This window comes from Petromyzon marinus, chromosome 31 (assembly GCF_048934315.1).
Source record: "Petromyzon marinus isolate PM22_M1 ecotype Great Lakes invasive population chromosome 31, UKy_Petmar_22M1.pri1.0, whole genome shotgun sequence".
NCBI classification, from domain to species: Eukaryota; Metazoa; Chordata; class Hyperoartia; order Petromyzontiformes; family Petromyzontidae; genus Petromyzon; species Petromyzon marinus.
The window spans coordinates 7,943,678-7,950,746 of record NC_133697.1 but is presented as its reverse complement, the minus strand read 5'-3'; the positions used below and the strand labels follow the sequence as shown (position 1 = coordinate 7,950,746).

The 7,069-nt window shown below is 48.0% G+C and overlaps 1 protein-coding gene across 39 annotated transcripts in view; it reads left to right on the top strand.

Annotated features, from left to right (window-relative positions):
* The first annotated feature begins 4,991 nt into the window (after window positions 1–4,991).
* LOC116947744 (neurexin-1-like) overlaps window positions 4,992–7,069 on the top strand; it is a 401,559-nt gene continuing 399,481 nt past the window's right edge. For all 39 annotated transcript variants that reach the window (XM_032963829.2, XM_076070792.1, XM_032963826.2 and 36 more), the window contains exon 1: window positions 4,992–5,103. The gene's annotated coding sequence lies outside the window, so the exon portion shown is untranslated. The remainder of the gene's footprint in view (window positions 5,104–7,069) is intronic.

Here is a 7,069-nt window from a genome sequence, read left to right as displayed (position 1 = left end):
CCGGTTCGATCTTCCAGAGTGAAGGTGAAAACGACGTTCACGGCTCTGACATCCCCCTCCCCATCCCTGTGCTCCTCGCAGTATAAATAGGTATGTCACAGCATCGTGGTTGGCTGGTAGGTGATGTGTGGTGCGTTAAATCGTGGATACTCCCTACCTCCTACAAGATGTCTAGCCAGCATGCAAGGAGAGGCCAAATACCCTCGATAAAGGACATCTCGAGACCTTCCTCAGGTGGAGGACCTGCTGCCAGCAGTGGCATGAGCATAGGAATTTCAGGGCTACGCCTTTATCTTCTAGTTCCTTAACAATACTGTAGTCTTAAGTACTCATACACCCTTGAATGCTCCAGTTTTAATTCCTTCCCATGAAATTGTATTTGATAGGATCGGAATTTAGCGAAGCCTATGACCACATGACCACCTGCAATGTACCCGGATTGAGCCAGGAGGATAGTGCTCGGATGGGCGACCACGATGCAGCAGACAGTGTGGTAGTATCAATTGTTGTACTGTATGCCAACGCTCCAGCGTCCTGCCTTCGCTCACCCGCATTGACCAGCTGAGTGAAACATTTATACTGTAATGGTAATAATGATCGTAACGGGTAAAGGTGCAGGCCTGGAATGACTTGTGCGTGCCACTACTGGTGGAATGGCTTCCATTATAGGGGGCTCTAGAGAGCGCTCGAGAGGGAATTTGGCCTAATTTTCCCCTATGATTCAGGAATCTTGCAAGAGGTGCCACGAGTGACGAGATGTTAACTACCTTGGCTGGTATGGAGGAGGTCGTCGGTTCGATGCCGGCCCTGATGACTGTATATTTGGAGTTTGCATGCTCTCTCGGTGGTCGCGTTGATTTGTCTCCATGTCCTCCGGTTTGTCCCTCCATATTTAGAATCAACATGCGTTTAGCTGCTATACATTTACACATGATGATAAGCCACTTCGTTGAGCTATCACTTGTGGACAGGTGGCTTCTGAACCAGAGCTCTATAGCGCTGCGGGCCTTGCCTCTTAAAATAAAATAAAAATGCTTAGTTTAGGTGGGGAGCATCAACTCTCGACCCCACCACCCACAACCTACTCGATCGACTAAATTGTAAACTAAACTTTTATTTAACCAGGCAAGGCCCACTGAGCTATGTAGCTCTTTTTCAGAAGCGACCTGACCACATATGATAGCTCAACGAAGTGGCTTATCACGTGGACATTTATAGCAGCCAAATACTCTAAACGCGTGTTTCTAAATGTGGAGGGGTAAACCAGAGGACCCGGAGGAAAAAAAAACATCCACGTGACCACGGGGAGAACATGCAATCTCCAAATATAGAGGCATCAGGTTCGGGATCGAACCCACGACCTGCTGTATACCAGGCGAGGTAGTTAGCATATTATCACTGTGACGCCCCAATGGTTGTGCCCATCTAGAACAGCTGAGTGGACGAAGGCGCTTGGGCGGTGGGTTACGGTTTAAGAAACGTGCCTCATTTACTTTCAACTTCTAACTGCGGCGCCGCGAAATCGAATCGAACCGGCGGTGGATTTTTCTGTGCTTTGCCGCGTTACAACCGTGGCGTCTCTTATGACTGTAATAGCGTGACATCAAAAACATAAAAAAAAGGCCAAGAATTGACGGGGTGGAGTGGGTCTTCATAATCGGACTTAAGTGTCAGGGTTCGCGTGACCTTTCCTTCCCCGTTTGTCTCCCTCCCTCCATCCCCGGCTCTGCGTTAGATCGCGCCTCTCTACCTCTGCCTCCCCCCCCCCTCTCCCCCCCCTACACTCTAATTGCCAATTACCCGCCTCGCGAACACCGTCCATTCGATGAGAGGCAACGTTGTGACGTCATTGGAGTGTGCGTGGTGGTTTGGGTGGTCAGTGACGTCACACACGTGTTATATTACCTTCGCTCGTAAGTGGTATAATTGAGTCACGATAAATCAGCATTTTCCCGCTCCCCCAAATCGTGTAGGCCGTGGGGGTTTCTTCGCCCATAATTCAACCGCGCGCGTGGTCACGATAACGGGTTGGTGAGAGAGGACCCCGTGCAACTATCGCTGGCGTTAGCCGTGGCCAGCCGGGTGCCCCGTGTGTGGAGTGGGGGGGGGGGTCGGGGGGGGGGAGAAGCCCTGCGCTAACCACAGCGCCACCGCTCAACCAGGCATTCTTGATGAGCACGCGCTGAAGGCAATTTGAACGAATAGGCGCCGGTCAAGAGGCTGCCCTCAAGTTCACAACCACGCAAGCTCCCCCCCCCCCCCCCCCCCACAGTAAATGTTTAGATAGACAACTTGTGAGACTTCATTATGTATGCAAAATTGTAAAACTATAAAACAACAATTAACTGAAGTATGACTGATAACGATGCAACACGATTTTTGGTTCCTGGATAGTAAGTGTTATTTTCTAATTGCGTATGACTCAAAAGTAACAGACAATGGATATTATTCCCCACAAACTTTGCTGTTGTGACCAGGAATGACACAACTGCACACGTTTTCTCATTGAAAAATAGGCACATTTTAAAAATATCGCTGTCCTCGTCACAAAATCAAAGTTTGTACGGAATAATAGCCATTGTCTGTACTTTTGAGTCATAAGCAATTAGAAAAGAACACTTACTACCCAGGAACAAAGGCAATAAAATAAAGTGTTGGACAGTGATTATTTGCACCCTCCAAAACTGTTGGCTGATATTATCTTCGGGCAGCATCGCGTCGGGGCAGAATTTCAATTCTAAGTCTCTATTTGTAGATAGAATAACATGTTACGTTATTTTGCCGTCATGTATTTTTCTATTTCAATTTGACCCCTCCCTCTGTTTTGTGTTTTCCATATGCAAACACAAAACGTTTCAAATGACCCCCGCTCTTTGTCCGTGCGGCTAATTGCTGTTCTCTCGTGCCTCCTGAGTGCCAAAGATTGCGAGTCTCTAGTGACCTCCCTCGTGGTTAAATAAAGGGGATTAATCAATAGGCTCGGTTAGAAAGGAGTCAGCTGTGAATGTTTGTTCGCTTGCGGTGACGTCACTCACCGTTGTCTCACCAGTGACGTCATGCCTCCAACACCACCACTCACCAACACCACCGCTCTGACCGCGTGTAAATACAACAAAATGACATAAAGTTGCTTGTTGTCTTACGTCCACGCTGGTGGGACGTCTTGGACGAGAACGCGAGTGCCCACACTTTACCCCACCACGACTGGAGTTGTACCCCCCGTTTACATTTTAGGGTGGACCAAGGCCGAGGGGGGGGGACTTCGAGAAACCTTTAATAATAATAATAATCATTGCTTCAACTTCCCCGCCGGGAGGTCAAACCGGCGACCTCCGAATGATCCAATGTGGTGACCATCGCACCACGGCGGCATCCTCCTCGCTCGAGGCGTAACAATTGAGCACTCGATTTCAACTATCACGTCACACGTGGCGCGTGTAGAGCCGTGCTTGTGCGGTTCGATTATATAGCGCGGCGTGTACGTTGGGCGTTTTGTCGCACCGTACGTAGCTAATCGGAGGTGCGGGGGGGAAGGACAGCAAACTGCACACAAAAAATAACGCAAACGTTACGCGTAATGTCTTTTCTGTTTAGCATCGTGCACACCAAGATCGCTAAACAAACGAACATACTTTTTGGAGGGACACAGCGATGTGTATATATATAAAAAAAAATAACAACATCACAGGACTACTGTATGGATAGTTAGGGCAGTTATTGAAGGAGGACCGGAATCAAAACGGTGAGAAATAGAAGAACGAGAGCAGGTTGGTGCGCTGCTGGAAACACGAACTCGATGATGACAAGCAACACACCAGTCTGCTTTGAGACGGACCGGTTTCAATCGGCTCACATTACAGTACCTGCGATAACAGAGAGACGAGAAACATGAATACTGACAAAGTTCATTTAAAAAAAAAATAGAATAAAGTGGCAACGAAGGGAGGTGAGGAGTTGGTTGCCATGAAAACCAGAGAGAACGTGAAACGAGAAACAATACTTACGAAATTGCGTAAAAACGCGCCGAAAGAAGGAATACGAATCGTGCACACGCACGGAAGGCTTTCTTTACTTACTTGAGCGCATGGACAGATTTCCAACGTGGGTTTTGCCTGCGGTGGTATTTTTGCGCTCACGTTAATTCACAACGAGATGACGTCACAGGTAATGACAACACAGCGTGATTATGATTTAAAACTTTCGTGACTGCAGTAATTCATATTCTTAGTTCTTTCGGTAAAGTCACGTTGAAGGGAAACAATAAAATAATAAAATATATATAAAACAATAAAAAAATTCTCACGACGTTTCGACCATAACACAAACGGTCGAAACGTCGTGAGAAATTTTTGTTGTTTTATATATATTTTATTATTTTATTGTTTCCCTTCAAAGTGACTTTACCGAAAGAACTAAGAATACAGCGTGATTTGTCAACACGTGGACTACATATTGGTCTTGGCTGAAAATTCTTATCCTTTTTTTGCGCAAAGTTTTCGTGAACCCTTCCTTCAATTTGTCCAGTTGTCTGTAAGGCTAAGTGATTAATAGCAACATAACTGCAAATAATAATATTGGACGATCCATAGAAACTGTATCGTGACAACCCCCCCCTGCCCCCCCCCCCCCCCCGTTACAGAGGGATAGATGAACAGAGCTAATGCGTAACGCGTTCCAACTGCTGTTGTCAGCGTTAAAAAAAAAACACCCGCCGATTATTTAAATCAACTACCATAGCGTGGTTGGCATGGGGCTCTGGTGCAAAGAATTGAACGGGGGCCCTCGTGTCCAATTGTCTCCGTCTTCGTCGCATGTGGCCCGGCGCAGGTGCACCGCCTGCACGCTCGACCGCTTACGACACTGACTCGTCATCACCACCACCACCACCACTAACTACAACCGCTCCGCTGTCCTCCAGTCCTCCGCATCACCCCCACCCCCCTGGCCACTCTTCACTCCTCCTCCTCCTCCTTTCACCACCGCCCCCCAATCTCCCTCTACCCCCCCCCCCGACCTTCATTTCCCATGCCCCGCCCCCCTCGCTTCTGGGACGCGGAGCGCGCAGCCGCCTTCCACGCGCTCCGGCACGCGACACGGCCCGAGGTGGGAGCCCCGTGCATGCTTCTCTGGTGCTTCTCTATACCCGTGACGGCATCACACGCGTGTGCCTCCTATATCTCTCTCTCTCTCTCGTGTGTGCGCGTGTTCCATTGTACGGTGTGTACAATGAGCGTCTATATTATAACGTGTCTTTCGCGAGTGTGGATTGCCTCTGCATGCCTTGTGCACGTGTCTTTTGGACGTATCATACTCCGTGTTCGTGTGACATACATATCAGTGCCCACATGGGTATGATACCCACTATTCTTTTCCGCTCGTGTATGTGTGTACTGTTATTGTAGTTTGCGTTATATATGTCGAAAAAAAGTGTCATTGGAGAGTGTTTTTTGACTTGAGATATGTATGTGAGCTCGATGTACGTGCGTTCAATGTAACATGCGTAGCACTGAACACGTGTGTGCTATGCATGATTCTCTTTACTCATACAGCATCAAATGCGTGTTTATGTGTGTATTATGGATAGTATGTATTGTAAGTATGTGTGTCACGAAATTATTTTATTTATTGGGTACCTGTGCATGTTATTTAGACAGCTGTGTATGTAAAATGTACGTATGTGTACCTTCATTACATAGTGGGTAGCTGTTAGCGCGTTGCGCTACGATCCTGGCGACCCGAGTTCGAGTCCCGTTTTCGGAACAACATAAGTGATGATTATCTGAACCCCTAGGTCGACTCAGCCTCAAATGAGTAACAAGTGCGGTGTGTAAACATCGCAAATGGGGATACAAAGGTGGCCGGGCGTGGTGCTGACCACCCCGCCCTCTGGTGTACCGTGCCGGCCTTCTTAGGTGCTCGCTAACAGCCCTTGCCCCAAAAGTCTGTTGAGGCTATATGGGGCGTTTTTGTCACGTGACATATACATAAAAATGTACGTGTGTGTGTTAATGTATGCTTTTCAGTGTGTATACCGTGTTCACGTTTTTTATATATTTTAGAAGCGACGAATGATCTGTATTCAAGTTATCTGCATCTAGCCACAGTGTGTTGTACGTGTCGTGCTGCGTGTGTGATTCTCCATGTCACTGGATTAGTGACTTCAGCATGGAACATGTTACCCGTGTCTTTGTAGTGAAATAAATCGAGCTTATCTCATTACACACGTATGTAAAATTACTCACGAGTACTGCGCTATACAGTATACATAGACTGTATATCATGTGCGGGTATAAAATCAATGCGTGTGCCCTGTGTCTTTGCCACACATTGTTTACAACGGTGGTGTCCATTCGGCGGTGTACAATACATAGAATGTATATTCCCGTGTGCATTATTAATACACGTCTGCATTGATTACATTATAAAATGCGTATAACCTGATATGATATTACCTATTGTGCCTGCTGTATTTGCGGCGATTAGTAACTCCTCGTCACGACCGTGACTTGTGATGAAAGAGCATCGCGTGTTATATGTGCTGTGGTGATGCGCGCTAGCGGCACGAAGGGCACTTATAGGGAGCACTGTCGTAGGTTCGAATCCCTGCTTGCGAAGTGGTATATGAACGCAGCCTGGCTGTCTTTTAGGTCGGCTCGGCCTAAAAACAAAACAGCCACGGTGGCGCGTTCATTCTTAACATCAGCATCACACACCGCCGGCCGAGACAAACTCGGCCCGGCGCCGCTGTCCATTCGTCGGTGGTGCTGAAACCTCCGCCACCTCTACCACTCACGGCTACCACCACATTCTCGTTGTATTGCGTGTCGCACATAATAGGCGCTCGCTGACAGCACAATCTGGTGTGTACAGCTTGAAAGCGGCGACTGTGATTATAGTGGTGGCGGTGGGTGGTGCTGTTGTTGTTGTTGTTGTGTTTATGCGAGCACATCAAAAGCGTGTAGGCTGTACACGGTGTGAGGCACTGCGGACGCGTCGCTTGGTTCGCTCGCTCTCTTGGCCGGAGAGCGCCGTTGCGACTCTGCGGGGGAATTGAAATCAAAACGCAGGC